The 17,912-nt window shown below is 38.5% G+C and overlaps 1 protein-coding gene and 1 non-coding gene across 5 annotated transcripts in view; both read left to right on the top strand.

The window, feature by feature from the left end:
• The window catches only part of MACROD2 (mono-ADP ribosylhydrolase 2), an 851,553-nt gene that overhangs the window by 385,128 nt on the left and 448,513 nt on the right, over positions 1-17,912 (top strand). The window lies entirely within an intron of this gene.
• LOC129119048 (U2 spliceosomal RNA) lies at positions 1,757-1,946 on the top strand. Its single transcript, XR_008534060.1, has one exon. It is a non-coding gene; the product is annotated as a U2 spliceosomal RNA (small nuclear RNA).

Consider the following 17,912-nt stretch of genomic DNA (forward strand, 5'->3'; position numbering starts at 1 on the left):
AATTTAATTAAGTCTGAGAAAAAGTATCAACTGGTACAATGCAGATGTTCATATGCAGGTGTGGGAGGATTACAGAGTTTGCCTGAGTGACTGAGGAAGTGGGATAGTAATATTGGATTAAGTTCCTTCTTTTTCACAGAGGAACAGATAACTGAAATATAAATGTTAGCTCCATTCCTCCATTCCCAAAACACCTAAATTATACTGCATTTTCTTTTTGGAGGAAACACGAGACAAATCAGTAGTTGTTTCATGTCAAAAAGTATTGTGGTGCTACTGACACCAAACAAAATTCCACAAAATCTTCCAGTTGGTATTTTAGAGTAAATCCAAAGTTTTTTCTTTTGCTACTTTAAAGACCTACAAAGTCTGGTATGTGTTTTGCTGCATAATTATTTCAGACATGCGGGTGTGCAGTAGACATGTCATAATAAAATAAAATTCTCATTCACCTTTTGGAGGCCCTGTATCTTTAGGGAAACTCAGGGTGGACTTGGCTAATACCTCAGGGCTTTGATTCTGCTCACATTGGGTTTTCCGCATTCTGACTCAGTAAATCTCATTAAGCACATGCTGAACTTCACCATTCACTGTTCCTTCTGTTGACTTCAATAGCAAATTAAGCACATGCTTAAATGTTGTTCAGAGCCTTAGGGAAAGGTGATTAAACAGAGTAACAAAGCTATGCTATTAAAATATTTTAACTCATTAAAATCCAGTGGATTTGCTGGTACTGATTCACTAAACACTGTGTATTGAAAATTAAACAATTACATTATAACTGGCTGATTGTCTTGTGCAGCTTGGAGCACCAACATCAGGCTATTAGAAAGGAAAATACCTTTCCTTTCACCTTGTGACCTGCTCTTGTATTCTTTCAAAAAATTAGTGATTATGGTGAGTGATTGAAAATATCATTGGTAGTAAAAAGGTTTGCAAGTTTTTTTATAGAGTGTTTTTGAAAATAATTTTCAAGATATAATTGGTTTTTTTCCAAGTTACTAAAATATCTTTTGTTATTACTCATTAACTTCAAAAGATGTTTTCAGTTTCCATGCACAGGAATGATTTTTTTATGCTTTAGCAGTATTGGCTTAGTGCTCTTCACGTGTGGACAGTTTCTCTGCTAATTTATGGTGGAGTTTGATACCGAGTAATTGTGCTTTTAGCAAGGCTGGTATTTAGTCTTTGAATTAGTGTGCAGGATGCTCTAATGAGTCCAGCAAGGATTAAGAAAATGCACTGCAGTAATTCTGTTTTTAATAAGTTATTTATTAAAAATTCCCTCAACTTTTTAGAATTTTGTGAAATAGTTTCCGTAGGGGAGATATGTTTCTAAAAAAAACCATTTATGATTCAGAAAACAGAAGATTCCTTAAATATTTGGGGCTGGAGGCACGGAAGCCACAGGAGCTTGGTGGCCAGAGGGAAAGGCTTGGTGTTTTCTCTTTTTATTTAGTTTACCATAGAAGAAATAATCAGATCAAGGCTGAAATATTTTGAGAGGCTAGACATGGCATCATTAACTTTCCTGAGTTCCTGTCCTGAAACAGTTCCTGTGTGTGTAAAATCATGAGCTCACTGAGATCCTGGAGCGAGTTATTTGGGGTCTGTAGTCTGTCTGCAGCTTTTTGAAATAAATCTGAGTGATAAAACTGCATAATTGTTGTTACCGCGGTGTTAAAATCTTGGGATGATTCAGTCTCAGCGTGCGCACTGAGTCAGAGCAAGAAACCATCGAGTCTGCTGATTCGTGTTTGCCTCTTGACCTTTTGGCAAAGATCAAGTGCAGCATATGTTTTTATCAGTTTAATATCTGTTATGTCCTCAGCTGGAGGATTTTATATTAAATGAGTTTGGGGACTGGGAAATGTACTAGGAGCTTACGCCATCCTCTCCATGCGTGAAGCCTGCTATTGCTGTGTTTCTAGAATGGTGTGAAAAGAAAAAAGAAAAAAAAAAGCAGCAAGTCCCTTAATGGCCATAACAGAGTGCAAAGGGAAGAGCAGGAACAGAGCAAACATAGATTATGCCTCTCCACAGTGTTCTCTTAATTCCCACCAATTTTCAGCTCAGTGAGTTCCCGAGCCTCCATAAAACCCCATATAAAATAAAATTTAAAAAAACCCAACTAAAATAAAATAGCACTTCTGATTCTATTTTAATCTTGTTTTCACTGCCTTCTCAGTCTGTATTAACATCTATTTTGTGATGTTCAGTATTGTAAAATCAGATTATCATCCTCAGGACTGAGTGGTACCTTGTACCTGCTGGGTACAGTGAGCCTACCCTTGGTCTTGTCCTTGCTGAAGAGCCAGTTCTTGCATCACTGGTGCTGTTTATTTTCACTGCCCACTCTTACAGGTAGTGCTTTTCTGAAAAATGAGATAAATAGCAATCAGAAATAACTGCAGAGTGCAGCAGATAGAAACACTGCGTGATGGTGAAATGCAACATTCAGGATTTGCTTTGGTTTGATTAAGGAGCGTTGGAAAGAAATAGATGTGATCACTATCTTTGAGGGAACGCTATTTTTTTAAATGCAGAGGTTTAAAAGATATAAAAAAGCCAAGAACTATGGAGAGCTGGTGTTCACTTGAATGCTTTTGACTGATTAAATGCCAACAAAATTCCATTTTGTAAACTGGAGGTCCAGAACTGTTCATACATGCTGCAGTCAGTGGGTGGCTAACAGGAGCTGGTTTTATTAGGCCTGTGACCGAGTCACTGCTGAGGTCCATGTAATGCAGCAGGTGATCACAAGCATGGCTCATGACATCTTCTGAAACACAACCAGGCCACTAAAAGCCACGTTGATATGACAGGGTGAAAACTGGGTCTTCTCTTAGAAATAAAATTCATACAGTTCAGATAGAGAGTGATCAAAATAATTTTTAGATGACATAAGAATTTGACTCTTCAAGCGTGTTTTATTAAGTACGTGAGGTAATACAGAATGGAGGAACCCATGTCATTGTAAATTAGTTTCCTTGAGTTAAGTCTCATTACCAAGACACCTTCACTTTTTAAAATTATTTTGCCTGCCATGGTTAATAAAAAGGAAGTTAATTTGCTGTGACATTTTTGGTGGTAGCTTGGTGCACTACCAACTTAATTGCAGTAAAATAATAGTTTCAAAAAAAACCCCCTAAACTTCACATTCCTTGAATTTTGAATCACTGAGTGATTTACTAGTCATTATTTATAGTCTCAGTATTTCAATTAGGATATGTTAAATAAAGCTTATGTGGGGCTGTGGAAGTGTTTGTTGATTGTTATTATTTTCACGTTACTATTTAATGGAAAATACTATATTTTTATTCTTTAATATTTCTGCTTAGATTCAAACCTAGAAGTCTACAAGTCAGAAATCCACTGCAGCAAAATGCCATCTTATTACTATGCATGCTATGATGCTCACAGGTTATTGTCAATATCCAGTGTCTACTGGCAAGGAAGCTTTTGTTTGTCATGGGAACAAAATGATTGCTCCTTGTTTTTCTAGACAGTTGAGTTCTTGAAACGAAAAGCATTTTGATCCTGGGGTAAATATTGATTCTCTCTTCTCTCTCTCTGAGAAAATTAATTTAGTTTGTATTATATGCACCCAGGTGAGGTAAGGCCAGCTCAGGACCTCTCAGGCTACTTAAACCTGTGACACAGGCCAGCATTCAAGAAGTGGTTTCATTACCCACAGATCAGCCCATACATGCTGGTTCTTTCGGAGAGCATCTCCTACAACAGAGCAGAGAAGGATTCATGTGCCACTTGCCCATGGCAATAGGATCCTAGATTTCTCATTTTCAGCCAAAAAGCAGTGGCATCAATTTGCTTTTTTCCCCCACTCCCTTCTGAGTGGTTCTGTGCCTTCAACCCAGGTGGTCAGGAAGAGGTGACAGACTAATGCACTGTGCCTTCCAGAGACAGCCTTTGGAGAAACACAGAGATCTGCATTTTGCTTTGCAGATTTTTAGCATGCAGAAATCCTTTTCATAGTGCATTGGGGCAAAAGTAGAGTGGTTGGCAGTAGCCAAGTCTTCCCTTTATCAATAGACCTGAGAAAGGGAGTGCAGAGCGTTCATTAATTTAGGAACTGAGCATCCACTGCTGTTGCCACTCCTCAGCTGGCCTGGGGCGCCCTGGGAGAGAAGTTGGCATGTCATTAATGGACAAACTGAGAGAATTGGCAAGAACAACAGAAAGAGTTGGACAGATTTCCATAATGAATGGTGCACTGCCACCTCCTCCTTTTAAAGAAGGGCACACTTCCACCATCTCCTTTTTGCAGCTCTCTTAAGAAGAAACAGAAACACCTGAGCCTTTGCAAATGACCACAGTATGCCTGCTGCTATCCCAGTGTTTGATATCCATCCCTGTCTGTGTGCATCCCTATGGGATTCAAAGCATAAGATCACATTCCTGTGGAAGCTGTGCCATGCAAGTGCAAAATTTCTGCTGCCCCAACTTAAAACTTAACTTTCCTTAGTAAATAAACAGGCCAGATTGATTGGCTCCCTTTAGAGAGTGATACTATGGGATTATGATTTCACCCTCACAAAAACAAAAATTGGTATTCTAAGAAAATAGTTTTAGTGGAATTTATTGCAGCACGGTTAGCTTTGTTATTTGTAAAGTCTGTGTAAGCTTCTGCCATCTTGAATGACTGAGTATCATTGTAAAACTGTTTTTTCATGTTTATGTGTGGTACACTGGTTTTTGTTTTATGTCATCAGCCATTTCCTTAGTAAAATGTTTTGAAAGGATGAAGAAAAATCAAAAAGGAGAAGGAAATCTTAGAGACTCTATATCTCTTGCACTATGTTGACTGTTCATCTCAGACACTGTGTTATCATGCCTTTATTCCAGAGCCAGCATTGTTGAATTAATGTTGAATTCACATTTAATTTCATTTTTTATTTTTGACTCCTAATACTAATTTTTAAAAACTTCCACCACAAATAGAAAAAAAATTGCAAAAAGGGCTAACATCTAACTTGCTTCTTATGTGCCTCAGAAGGCACAATCCTACTTTCTGAAAACAGTTAAGGTTGTTTAACAAGGTTTGAAGCTAAAACAGGGACTCCCATATGACCTGTATTACCTCTCCTCAAGGGAATGCATTTTCTTTAAGTGATGATTTATGAGATTCAATGCTAATGTCAAACTTCATTCTGCCATGTGAAGTAACATAATTAAAACACCAAAATAGCAGAACACAAGCAGCAGAACATTGTTGAACTTGTAGATGTTTCCACATAAGTGATGTAAAGTTTGATGGAAAAGGGATATGAGTGCTTTAGGCATGTCCACATGAGATGTAAGAAAAACAAGCCTTAAGCAAGTCTGCTATTTCCCTCAGAAAGATTTTATCCAGAGAGGAAGATGGAATATTTATGTGCAATAGCAGCTGCATATTTTTAGAATAATTTTGAATTCTTTTATAGTAAGTCTCTGTGTGATTAGAAAATTGATACAAATCAGATGAGGTAACAGTTTGTCCTGTTTGTGTGAAGTGCTTTTCTAGGATAAAATTACATTTCCTTCTAAATGCAGTATTCATTTGGGAGTAAATTAATTAAGGCTGAGTGGATAAGTATCTGCTGTCGTTCTGCAGTCATGACATGGCAAGACACGAGCTATCTACATGCAAAACTCATCTGTACATGAAAAAAGTAAAGTGCCTCTGCCTCTTGCTTATATTGCTGTTATGGGATACTGTGAATAAATAACTTAATTCCATGTTCATAATACTCAAAGGGTTCATAATACTCTTTTTTCATTTGAGAGCATCGTTCATGGGATAGGAATGTGGTCTCTGCACTATGCCCTAACAGGTTTCTTATTTTAACTGTGCTATGGCTTGAGCAATTGAATATGAATATAATGTAGATCAGGCATCCCACAATGACTCTCAGGTTGGGCTTCCCTTAGTGATCTTCACAGATGGGTAGGAGTGATTGGGGGAGTGGTGTTTGGTGAGGGAGGGTGGTGATTTGAGTTGATTAATTACTCTGGAAATTACATGCTGGAAAACTGGATGGTTTCTTTGTTCCTCTTTGAGGGGAGATTTCATGCTGAAGAAATGCATCATTTTCTTTCATGTTTAAAGCAGTCCATCAGGACAACAGAGAAGTGCACTTTGGTTTTCATTGGGCTGTTGCAGATCATTGGCTTGATATCTACCTGTGTTTAAACGAAATTGATGTCTGTGCTTAGTCCCATCATCCTGTGTGATATTTTGTTGATTTACTTTTCTACCCTAAAACTGTACTAATTCCAAAATGGTTTTTACAAAACAACATTGACCATAAAGCTGTGTGTTTCTATGTAAGTGTTCTTTTGTATGGCTTCTCTGCAATACTATTTCAAAGTGGTGGTTGAAAAATCAAGTGCTGAATCTTTGCTCTCTTCAAGCAAATATTCTGAGTGATGATATAGCTGGAGTTTAATCATAAACTTTTCCCTTTCCTGACAGTACTGACATTTATTTTCTAGACAAACAGATGAATGTTAGATAACAAGTTGTTTTGAGCATGTGTGGTGTTGATGCAAAACTAAAGCCCATATATTTTTACCCCAAACCTCTGAATTGTCTTTAAAAGACTGAAAGCCTAAAAGGTGATGTGCAAATGCTTATGAACTACTCTAAAGTTACTCCATTCAGCTGGCTTAAGCCTGGAGTAACAAACCACTGCTGATCCATGTGTGGGGCAATCCATCATCCAATGGACATGTCCTGATACACAGCACTGGAGCCTGAATATTTAGTAATATTCCTTTTTTTTTCCATGGGAAACTTGACCTATGGCTCTTGCTGTGAGAGAAGTTGAGTGGTAGCCTGTGACCTAAGCTTTTTAGAGGGTTTCACAGCACTGTCTGCACTTCTTGCTGGGTAATTGTCCAAACAGCCTCCACCAGAACAAGGAAAGGAAATGTGGGTATGTGAAAGAGGGAAGGACAATTGAACAGGGTGATGCTAAATACAGAAAATACAAGGGAAAGCCCCAACCAGATTGAAGCTGAGAACTTACATTTTCCATTTTTAGCATCCCTTTTTGTATGAAGAGGAACATAAAGGAGCATGGTGCTCCAAAGTGTGGGGATTTGCATCTGCAATACGTTGTTGGATACTGGAGCAAAATTTTGGTCCTCTGGTTAGCTTCTCTAGTTCACATTGGGAAGCATGATACTAAGTATTCCTTTGTGGAGGAGTATTAAAGCATGTGTAATTCAGTTAAGTCCTTGAACCTTTGTTTTTCTGTGATTTTAAAAATATTTTGCTGCGTGTAGGTTTTTTTGTTGGTGGTGGTTTTTCTTTTGTTTTTTTTTTTTTTTTAATGGGTTGTCTAATCTAAAGGCCACATACAAGCCTTCAAGTCTAACCTTTTCATTTTGCTTGACACTGTTGAAGAAGATAAGAGGGGAATGCTGTCAGAGAGTTTACACAGAGGATGGAGAGGGGTGGTGGTGAAGGGGATAATGACTTCAGCTCTGATTTTCTCCCTCCTGCTGCAACAAGGCATCTGTATTCTCTGCTGGGTGCAACCAGCCTGCAGGAGGCTTCCCTTCCTTCTAGCAACAAGTAAGGAAATCATCTGGGAAATTAAAGAGACATCAGTGCTGGACATGTGGTGACTTGTTAAAAAAAAAAAAAGGTAAAAAATTATGGATTGATGTTGAAGGGTTAAAGATGGGAAGAACATGAGGAAGGACTTGGATATACTTCCATGGGCAATATTGTAGGATAATACTGTTTTGGCATCAGGTGCCATGAGCTTCCAGCCATCCATAGAGACAGAGCTTCCCTTTCACATACAAAGGTGAGAGCTCAGCCAAAACACAACTTGCATCTGCCTGACACTTGCAGTAGTGAAGGAAGAAGATGCAAAGTTGGAAGATGGAAGAAGGAAGATAGGCTGAGATCAGCTGAAGCCTTCTCTTACTTTATAATAGCTTTTTATGCCATCATTTTCAGGCAAACATATACAGTGTAACAATATGTCAGTTATTTTGCCTAGCAGTCAGACTCTTCTTCTTGTGCTGCAGAAACAAACTACTTTTTTTTCAATTGCTTTAATATGCTCTGCTCTTTAATTAGATGGTCTATAGGCAGCACATAAACAGCACTCTCCAGTATTGTTTCAGAAAATAAATAGCATGTGTGATGCCTACACTGAGCTACAAGAGAAGTGCAGACTGACATAAGTTCTTGTTATTTGCTTCCATATGAACAGTTCTAAATGTCCCTTCCTGAGAAATGCACATTTGCTGCATTCTGGCTCAGGGGAGGCTGCATGTCTATTTGACATGCTCTCAGTGGAGAATTGCTTATCCATGCCTGATCCTGATGGGTTTCACCTTCCAAAAGTAACTAGCATAGGTCAAAAGTTGGCAAGATGGATTGAAAAGTGTTTCCAGCTGATGGAAAGGCCTCTGGTAACTAAGTGGGGGAATTTGAAATCCAATCTATTCTCAATGGAAAACCTGCAAATAGTCCATGTTTCAACACAGACAAGCTATTCCAGTATCTAAGTGCTGACATACAGGAGTTTTTCGAACAACACAGACTTGAATCAACTAGTTTTAGATCAAAGGTACAAATTCAAAGTATCTCCTTTAATGGTCTGCTGTATGCCTAAAGAACTTCTTTGTTTACTAGTTCAGTGCAGTGTTAATGGTCACACCTGGATGTGAATGTCTCCAGGCTCCCCTTCCTCCTCCAGGTCATACATTCATTGATTCTGGCATGCCAGATTTCTTGTTTCTTCCCTATTTAAATTCATAATATTTTCCCTTCTGTAGTTGAATCCTTCCTTCCTTTATCTGAATAGACAACATTTTCATCTTTCCTATTTTCTCATCCAAATTTCTTTTTCCTGTTTACTTCTTTCACTCTTGCCTGTTTGCCATGTTTAGGTTCTTCCATATGCCATTTCTTCACAAGTTGTTCCCATATTGTCCAATACTTTGAGGAAAACACAAGTTCTCAGTTGTTACCTATTCCTCTACATGAAGGAGAGCATGCTGTGAGCGTGGGATGAAAGAGTGGGTCTGGCTGGGCAAAGATGATTTTATTCCCCCGTGATTTTCTTAGCTGCTTTTCTTTGCCTTCCATTCCTTCCATCTGTCTCTGACTGTAAGCAGAACGTAAAGCAAAGGAAGGGCCAAGTGTCTGTTAGTTTTCCTGTTAAAATACAGAATAATGATGATGATCTGAGTCAGAGACTGGGCACAACAGCATACAAGTGTTTTATGTAAATTTCTGTAATATAATTTTCCTTAATTTTATTCCGTTGTTTGTACTTTTTTTTTTCCCTGTTTCTACCTCTCCTAGTTCATGCACACAATGAATTGAGGTATTATAGGAGATCTTTACTCAAAGATGGTTACTTTCTCATTTCCCTGGAACAGAGGACTATACTTGGTAGAGGAATTCTATACTTTGGCACAGGAATTGTTCCAGGAGTGCTGAGCTGCCCTTCATGGCTTTGTGCAGGGCTAATGAAACCCCTTGTTACACCTGTACTCATACATCCTCACCCTGCCTTTTCAGATCCCAGATTTCTTACTCAAACTGGGGTATGCAAATTTCTAGTTTAAATTCAGAACTAAACAAGGCAAGGAGCTCTCACAGTTGTTTTGGTATAATCTTTGAAAACAGTTTCAAAACCTAAGTTCTCCCAACAAGGACAATCAGCAAGGACAGATTTCCACAGTACAGGAGCAGTCTTGTTTCACTGTCTTGAGCAAATTCTCCTACTACCAACTGACTACTGAGATTAAGTGGAATTTCTAACAAGTCTGGTTACCATGGGTCAAGCACCATATCTTTAGTTATACTTATGTGTTGCAGGCCTTGTGTGTTGCAGTAGAGATTTATCTCAGCGCAGTCATTTTATGGTGCTTAGAATGTTTTCCTACTCTGCATTGCTGCTACTGTAGATAATGGATGACCACTTGGTTAATGTTTGATGGCAGTTACAATGCACCTCTCCCAAAGTTAAGTGTCCTTATGCCTTTATACTAGAACTGACCTTCAGGGACAGTAAACATATTGTTTGGCAACAAGTTAATTACAGGCTTTATCTTCCAAAAACATTCATGTCATGGGTGGGATAATTAAGATGTCCTTGGAAGTGAAAAAACTTTGTGACTTATAGTAATGCTCCAGCATAGGTGTTAGAAGCTGAGGTCACAACAGTATTACAAGAGCTGTGTACTCATGTTATTTTGACTAAATAATTCTCCTCTTCAGGCTGTAAAAGTGAAAGATGGACTTAAACGATACGTATGGCAATAAATTCTCTAAGTCTGCAAAGAAAAACAAAGGAGTTGGGTTGTCCATGGGTATGATGGGCAAGCAGAACTGATTGCATTTGATTTACTGTGGGATTCATCACTAGGGTTTATTTTGTTTTTCTCCCCTTTCCTCCTTTTAAGGCCTCTGTCTTTTGTTAAATGGTTAGAATCATATTGACCCTTTCTGACTTTGTAACTTCATAGTGATAAATAGCTAATTATTTGCAATTGAATTAGGCTATGAATTCAAATATGACAGAAACAGATGTACCTGTGATTACCTTCAGCATGGCTCAGGGGGTTTAAGTTTAACGCAATATAAATAGTTTGCAGAAATATTATTCTGAGGTGGAATACTGCAACTAGTGGAGACTATCATAAAGATGTTAATGAGCTCTGTGAGACATAAATTTTTGTTGTTTTTTTTTTTTTTTTTTTTTCCCTGAAAAATTTTGTAGAGGGAGGGGAGGAGTGTCCACTGGTGTCTACTGAAGTTCCACTTCTGAAGTGTTCAATCTCTAAGCTAGGAGCATTTACTTTGGGTGAAGTTGGGAAGTATTTTTTTCACGATTTACATTCAAAAGAGGAGGACACTGAGCATTTTCAAAAGTTGGAGCCCCTGGAGGGGCACCCTGCAGTGTTAGTTTGTGAGTGCCACTTGAATGAAAGTCCTTGCTGGCTGGCTGAATTAGGGCAGGATGCACAGTTTGACAGCCCCAGCACATCTTTGTATTGACATGAAACTAAGGATGAATATACACATCAGTGTCATTTAAAGATCTGAATTGTAATATCAGAAAAAAGCATGGATTCTGCACATGTTCTCATTCTCAAAACCTGGCCCAAGGAGATCAATAGATCTGCAAATGAGCCAGGTCTGAGCTGCTGTTTTCTGTTTCAGGTTTGCTACTTAGAAACTTACATTCCAACAGAAATAAGTCGCTCCTTTTTTAATGGTCACTATCATCATGAACAACCAAATAACTTTGGAATGCATTTTATTTTCTTCAATAGAAGGAAAGTCACAGTAAAGCCACAATATATGGAAGGTGATGAGTCATTCCTTGCCAAAATGTAGCAGGAGTAGGAAGGATTGAAACATACATTTTGAGTTCTTTTTCTGGGTATCCGTTTGTTAGGATGAGAATGTTTAAGCATCCCACCCTTTGAGAATAAGAGACTAAAAAGGGATCTAAGCACAAAGTCTTAGATTAATGGCATGCAATCATTCCTGTGTAATGCAGCACTGTTAACATCCTCATGTGTAGGTGATACAGTTACACAGACTGTCCTGGCTGGGTGTAAACTAACTGCAAAGCAATGGAATAACACCTTCAAAATGATTAATTTTGAGGCTGTCTTGGTGACTGTCTTGTGAGTTAAATCCCTCTATCTTGGTGCTTATGAAAGTGTTGACCACATATTTGGGCATGGTGTGTTCAAGTCAGATAATCTCTTCCAGATTCCTTCATTATTAAATGGCACTGGAATGGGATTTTTATTGTGCAAATTGTTTCAGGGGTTCCATATTTTGAAATTCCATCTCCAGCCCTAATCCAGAAGCAAGTTCATATTTGTTTTACCTTCTGCAGTACATAAGAGCTGAGCTCAGTTGATCTCTGAGTCAGGATGAGGTACATCTTAAAATGAAGTTATCCATGAGCATCACATGCAACATATAACATTTTTTATTTCATATAAACTAGACAATTGTTGGTGAGCAAGCTTTTCACTTTTCATGTTTTAATTTTTTAAATATCCAGTTCCCCTTTCATTTATTTTATTTTAGAAACTCCATGGCCTATTTTCACATTGTTTGTGTTGTTTATCAGATTTACTTGTGTTTTCAGCATAATATGGTTCTGTTGAATTTCATTTGAGGTGATTTTTTTCTGCATAACTATGTGCAAATAAGAGTTTTGATAATCCTTTTCTTTTTAAATCAGCCAGTTTAATACTTCTGTCACTGTTGCATGGAGATGAGAGACTTGACCTATTTTTAAAAATGAGCTTTTTAGCTTTGTTAGCTACAGGAGAACAGAATTTTAGAATTTTTAGAATTTATTATTTTATTAGTTGCCATTGGGATATGCTGGTGCACACATGGAGGATATTTTCCTTTTAATTGTGATCATTTGCAATGGAACTTAGTGGAATTCTTTTCTTCTTGTAACTCCTTGGTGCTTCCTAACCTTGTTATTGTTCTTCTGCCTTTGATTTTGACCTGCTGTATCGGCTTCAGCTTTGCTACACAAAAATTGCTTGGATTCTGCTGAAATGTATAGATTATTCCATTTCAGATGCATTTTAGCAAAAGGCATGAAAGGTTATTCATGTATGATTACGATTATTTCTGATGTGACATTTACCCCAGAACTATATTAAGTTGTTAGCCCTGGAAAAAAGTATTTTGTTAATGCTATTCTGTAGTCAATGGCTTTGATGGTACTTGTTGCAGATGTTTCAGATTACTGTCAAAACTTCATTATCAGTGATAATATATTAATGCAATAAGTTGACAGAGGGGTTGACTGAATGACTATTGCAATATATAATTAGGTTGGTGTAATAAGATACGTATGCCCTGATCCTCCACAGCCTTTATATAAAATCTGTTAGAGACTGAATTCCCTTGCTGCACTGTTACCATTCCCAGAGTGACTACTACCATTTTTTTCTATGATTCTTGAAGAGGGTATGCATACATTATAGAAACTCCATGTTACGGAGTTGAAAATAGACTTTCTTTCAGTTTTTATTTCAATATTTATATCACTGAATCTAATAATATCACTATAGCTAGCAGAATGTGTAGCCTTGCATCAGTCTAACAAACCAGATCAAAATACGCTGTGTTTATATTATATATAATCAGTGTACCATTTATTACCCTTATTTACAAGTATTAAGTAATTTGAGAGCTCTTGTCATTTCTGTACAAACAAAAAATTGTTTGCAGAGATGTTTGCAAAGAAAAAAAAAACTAATGGAATCCTTCCAATAGCTGTCAGTTTCTTCCTTAGAGTTTGATAATTGAAAGGTTTGTTATTTTTTTAGGAAGGGAAGATGGTTTCAATTATCCAAAGGCAGTGGAATGTTTAACTACCCTTCTGCTATCAGTGGACTTGTTTACATTAGGATTTTGACTAAATTGAGGTTGCACATATCCAGATGTTATCTGCCTGGGTGACTTTTTCATTTACTTTGGGAAGGGATTTGATGGTGTATTGCTACCATCCTTTTGTCATTTTTCACATTTTTCACATCACATTTCAGGCTGCACTTAGCCTTCCCTTTTCTAAACTTCCACTAAATTTTTAACTCGTAAACTTTTGCTGTTTTTTCCTCAGGATGAATCCTTACTGAAACCACCAATGGGATTTTGGTATTTACTGCAGGTTTCCTCACTGGTTGTTGTGAGTAAAGCCAAAGTCCCAGACAAACAAACCCAAGATACAAAAGAAACTTTTTTTTTTGTTCTTGATTTTTATCTCTGTTTGTTTTTGTTGTGCTGAGGGGCAAGAGATGCATCTCAAATGCATCCAGGCTGCAATGTCCCTCGGCAGGGCAGGAAAGACAAAGCTCTCCACCAGGAATGGGTTTCTTCCCAGCAACCCCAGTGCCCTGTGCTGCCAGTGGCTCACACAGAGAAGCAGGGGCTCCTCATCCAAGCAGGATACAGCAGGGTAAGGTTCCTGGGAGCATCAGTGGGGAATCGTGGAAAACATTTGCCTGGACTACATAGTAGCAAGGAATAGTCTCTCGTTCTGCAACATAGCAACAGTTGGACAAGACTTTCATTTAATTCACTGCTGTCATGTCATTTTTCAGCACCGATGGGGGTTGGGAGGGAGAAATATCCAAGCCCAGAAACCTGCTGCTTAGGATGTGCCATGTTGAGAACCAGCTTGAATAAAGAATTCTGTTTTCTGTATCTTCAGAGTGCTAAAGATGTAAGGTGGGCGAGCACTCAGGCTCAGCAGCAATCAGACAGAGCTGCAGCCAACAGAAACAGGCATTTGACAGTGTAAGATCCTAATCTATGTCCTAGTGAACCTTTCTGCTGAATTGTTTTACCTCTTTCAACCTCCAGACCTTCTGCTTGGAAATTAAAAAGAGTTCATGCTGGTCCTCACATGACTCACTGATACAATAGCTCTGAATGGAGCTCTGCTTATTAATGTTTATACAGCCTTGGTAGATCTAATCCTATTTGCAGGCCTTTAAAATGCCAACTTTTTATTTTAAGCCTGGTTTACTTTTAACTGCACTATTTAACCTCAGAATGTGTTTGTGGGATTTTTCCTCAAAGGCATTTTCCCTTAATAGCATTTTAAAGTGTGTGAGGTTTTAAATCAGTAAAAGTAATGAAATTGTACATGCTCTTTTGCATGTGTCATTTAGGCAACTCTGTGGTGTAACCATACCTCCATTCAAATTGGAGGATTTGAATCAAGCAGATCTAATTGTTGCTAATACTGTTTATTTTGGTAATGCCTAGAAAACAGTTATTATTACCAGTGCAGAAACATATGGAGATGGATTTATGTTCTCTTTTAGTTCTCTTATAGTAGCCAGGGGTGAGTGATATTGGTAGGAGTCTATGTTAAAATCCACAGCATTGATGTCAGCAAATATCAGACTAGTTCCAGTTAGACTATAAGAGAGAGAAGAGGAAAGGGAGAAAGAAAATTGATTATGAAGATGCAAGATAGTTGTTGGAAGGAAATGTGATACTGAAAAGGGAGACACAAACACACAGTGAAACTGAATAGAATGAGAGGAGAGTAAAGATGATCTGCCAAGCAGAAGATCAGTTAGCACAGGAAAACATAACAAAAGAAGACATTTACAGATAACCAGAAGCACCTCTCTTTGGCAGCTGCTGCAGCTGCTCTCACAGGTTGGAGAGTGATAGGTGTCTCTGAGTATTTCCCCCCAGGCCAAGTGATGGACTGAGATTTGACATCTGCAGTGAACTATCTGCTGTCAATAAATTAGTGCCCATAATGAGATAGTTTTAGATGTGTGCCTACAATTTGCACAGAACTTTTTTCCAATGTCTTCTCAGCCTACCTGACAGGCACAGAGCAAACAGGCTGTGTGTTATGGTGGTGGGAGCTCTACCTCCTTTTCTTCCTCTTTGTGAATTTTATAAGAGAGCAGGGGTTCACTCCACATCGTGAGTCATGTTTGCAATAGGCAGCTGACTCACTGCATAAGGGTCTGATATCTCTATGGGATTTGGGAGATTTGAGAAAATTATTTTTAAATGTTGTGTCTGAAAAAGAATGTGAAAATAAGTCTTGTTTTTTAGGACATTTGCTGAGTGTGGAAATACCCTACAGTGTTAGCTTTGGGCACATTTGAATGATATCTTGTTTAGGACCAATGGCAGAGTACCATAGAACTCTGAGGGAATCAATTATCATGCTTTTTCCATTGGCATTTTTGAGGACACGTTTGTTCTTCATAGCTGGTTTTTGAAAATGGTGTTGAGAATTGGTTGGAATTTTGTTTTATAGGATTACTTTACACATGGAGAGTAAGACTTGTGGGTAAGTGTCATAAGCCTATGTTTTCCCTCTCCCTTAGTCCTTTAAAATGGCACTGATCAGGAGTGTTTAATTGCACTGCACCATTGGAAATTACAGTGTGGTCAGAAGGAAAGGGCAAGGGCAGGGGAAAATTTACCAGTGTTGCTTTTCAGTTCAGCCAGGTTGCCTTCAGGAGATCCCAGCAGATCATTCTGCTTTTTGCTCCTGGCCTTGTATATAATTAATTTGGGCTGAGTGACTGCTTTTAAATTGAGTTTTGTGGTAGCTGCTGGTTCAGAGAGTAGGTCTGAGCTGTCAGCCTCTGAGCTGTTTACTGCTCACAGGTGTCTTCTCAATTGATGGTAATAATTCACTTAGAACAAAATAACCCATGGGCTGAGATTCCTGTGTCCTCTTCCCCTGCAGAGGTGGGAGTCTTGAGAAAAAAGAGAATTTAATGAAAACTGGAGCAAAGCAAAGCAACCAGGATTAGTGGTAGAATCAAAATAGTTCTGAAGTATTTGGGGAGCTGGAGCAGCATGGTTGGAGGACAAGGGGACATCACTGCCTAGACAGAAAACAGGACATGGCTAGAAGGTTCTGCTAAATTCCAAAGCCATTCAGGAGTGAAGAAAGTGAGGCTTTGGGAAGGAGGGGTGTTTGCCTATTTTTTATTTTGTTTTAGACTCTTCTATCTCGTGGTATGTCTCAAGTAGAGGTTCATAGGGCCTCTTAACAAAGTCGTATGGGACACGTATCCTCCAGCCCTGGTCACTGGAACAGCGAGGCTCTGCTAGAAGGTTCTGCTAAATTACAAACCCATTCAGGAGTAAAGGTTCTGCTAAATTCCAAGGCCACTCAGGAGTAAAGAAAAAGTAAAGTTTGGGATGAATGGGGTGTTTGTTTAATTTTTCTTTTTAGACTCTTCTATCTCTCGGTATGTCTAAAGTAGAGGTTCATAGGACCTCTTTACAAAGCTGTATGGGACACGTATCCTCCAGCCCTGGTCACTGAAACAGTGAGGCACTGTAATCCAGGGTCCCCAGAAGGAAGGAGCTATGAGAAATGGGTAGATTTAAGCTATCAGGTTGTTAGTGTTTTGTGAGAGATGTTATGAAGGACGAGGCAAGCTGGGGATTATCCCAGTAACGCTTGCCAGGAGACTGAGCTGGTACCAACTCACCCCAAAGGAAACTTGAGAGCACCTGGACACATAGCATGTGTAGTTACAACATAAGAACTGCAACTGAATCTCCCTGACAGCTTGGCAGGTTGGAATAACAGTGTGAGACTGGAAAAGAGCAGAAAGAAATATTGTACAAAGAGCTGCATGGCTGACTGCATTGGTGCCTTTTTGTCAGGGAGTCTTCACCTTCACCACGAGACACGCACAAAGGCTCTAGAGCATGTATACACACGTGGTGGCATACACATCTTGTGAGGTGCCATGGAAAATAACAGCTCTTTCCTCTTCAGGTTCCTAGGAATTATATTTAAATAAAATGATCAGTAACAATTGCTACTTGAAGAGATCTTCAGACTCTTAATATTCCACACACTGTATTTCATTTCGTGTTTTATTCCTGTTAACAGACAGACGGGATTAGCTGGAAGCCAGAAGGCACAAACTGGTTTTGAGAAAGGGTAAGTTTTACAGGATGAAATGAGTAAAACTCAAAGAGAATTCCAGCTTTAAAATCTTTATTAGTTACTTTGCTTCTTGAGCCTCTGACATTGTAGCTCACAAAAGCAAAATGAAGCAAAGCTGTTACCAAACTTTATCAATTCCAACAAAATGTGGAGAGGTAAGGAAATGCCAGAAAACAGCATCCTTCAACCCACTGCAGGTCAAGGAAGTAAAGGAGTATGTTCCCAGGTGACACTAGTATCCCCATTCCTTCCACTCTCATACTCCTTTAATTTGGCCTTTTTATAAAAATGCTGTTAATCCACTTTTTCTAGACTAGATTCAGTAATTTTTCACCCACTTCATAGTGGCACTCACCTGTATTTAATATTATTTCCCAAAGTAAGTTTGAACTCAGTGTTAAGAGTGTAATGCAAATGCAACAAGGA

Source organism: Agelaius phoeniceus, chromosome 3 (genome assembly GCF_051311805.1).
Source record: "Agelaius phoeniceus isolate bAgePho1 chromosome 3, bAgePho1.hap1, whole genome shotgun sequence".
Lineage (NCBI taxonomy): Eukaryota > Metazoa > Chordata > Aves > Passeriformes > Icteridae > Agelaius > Agelaius phoeniceus.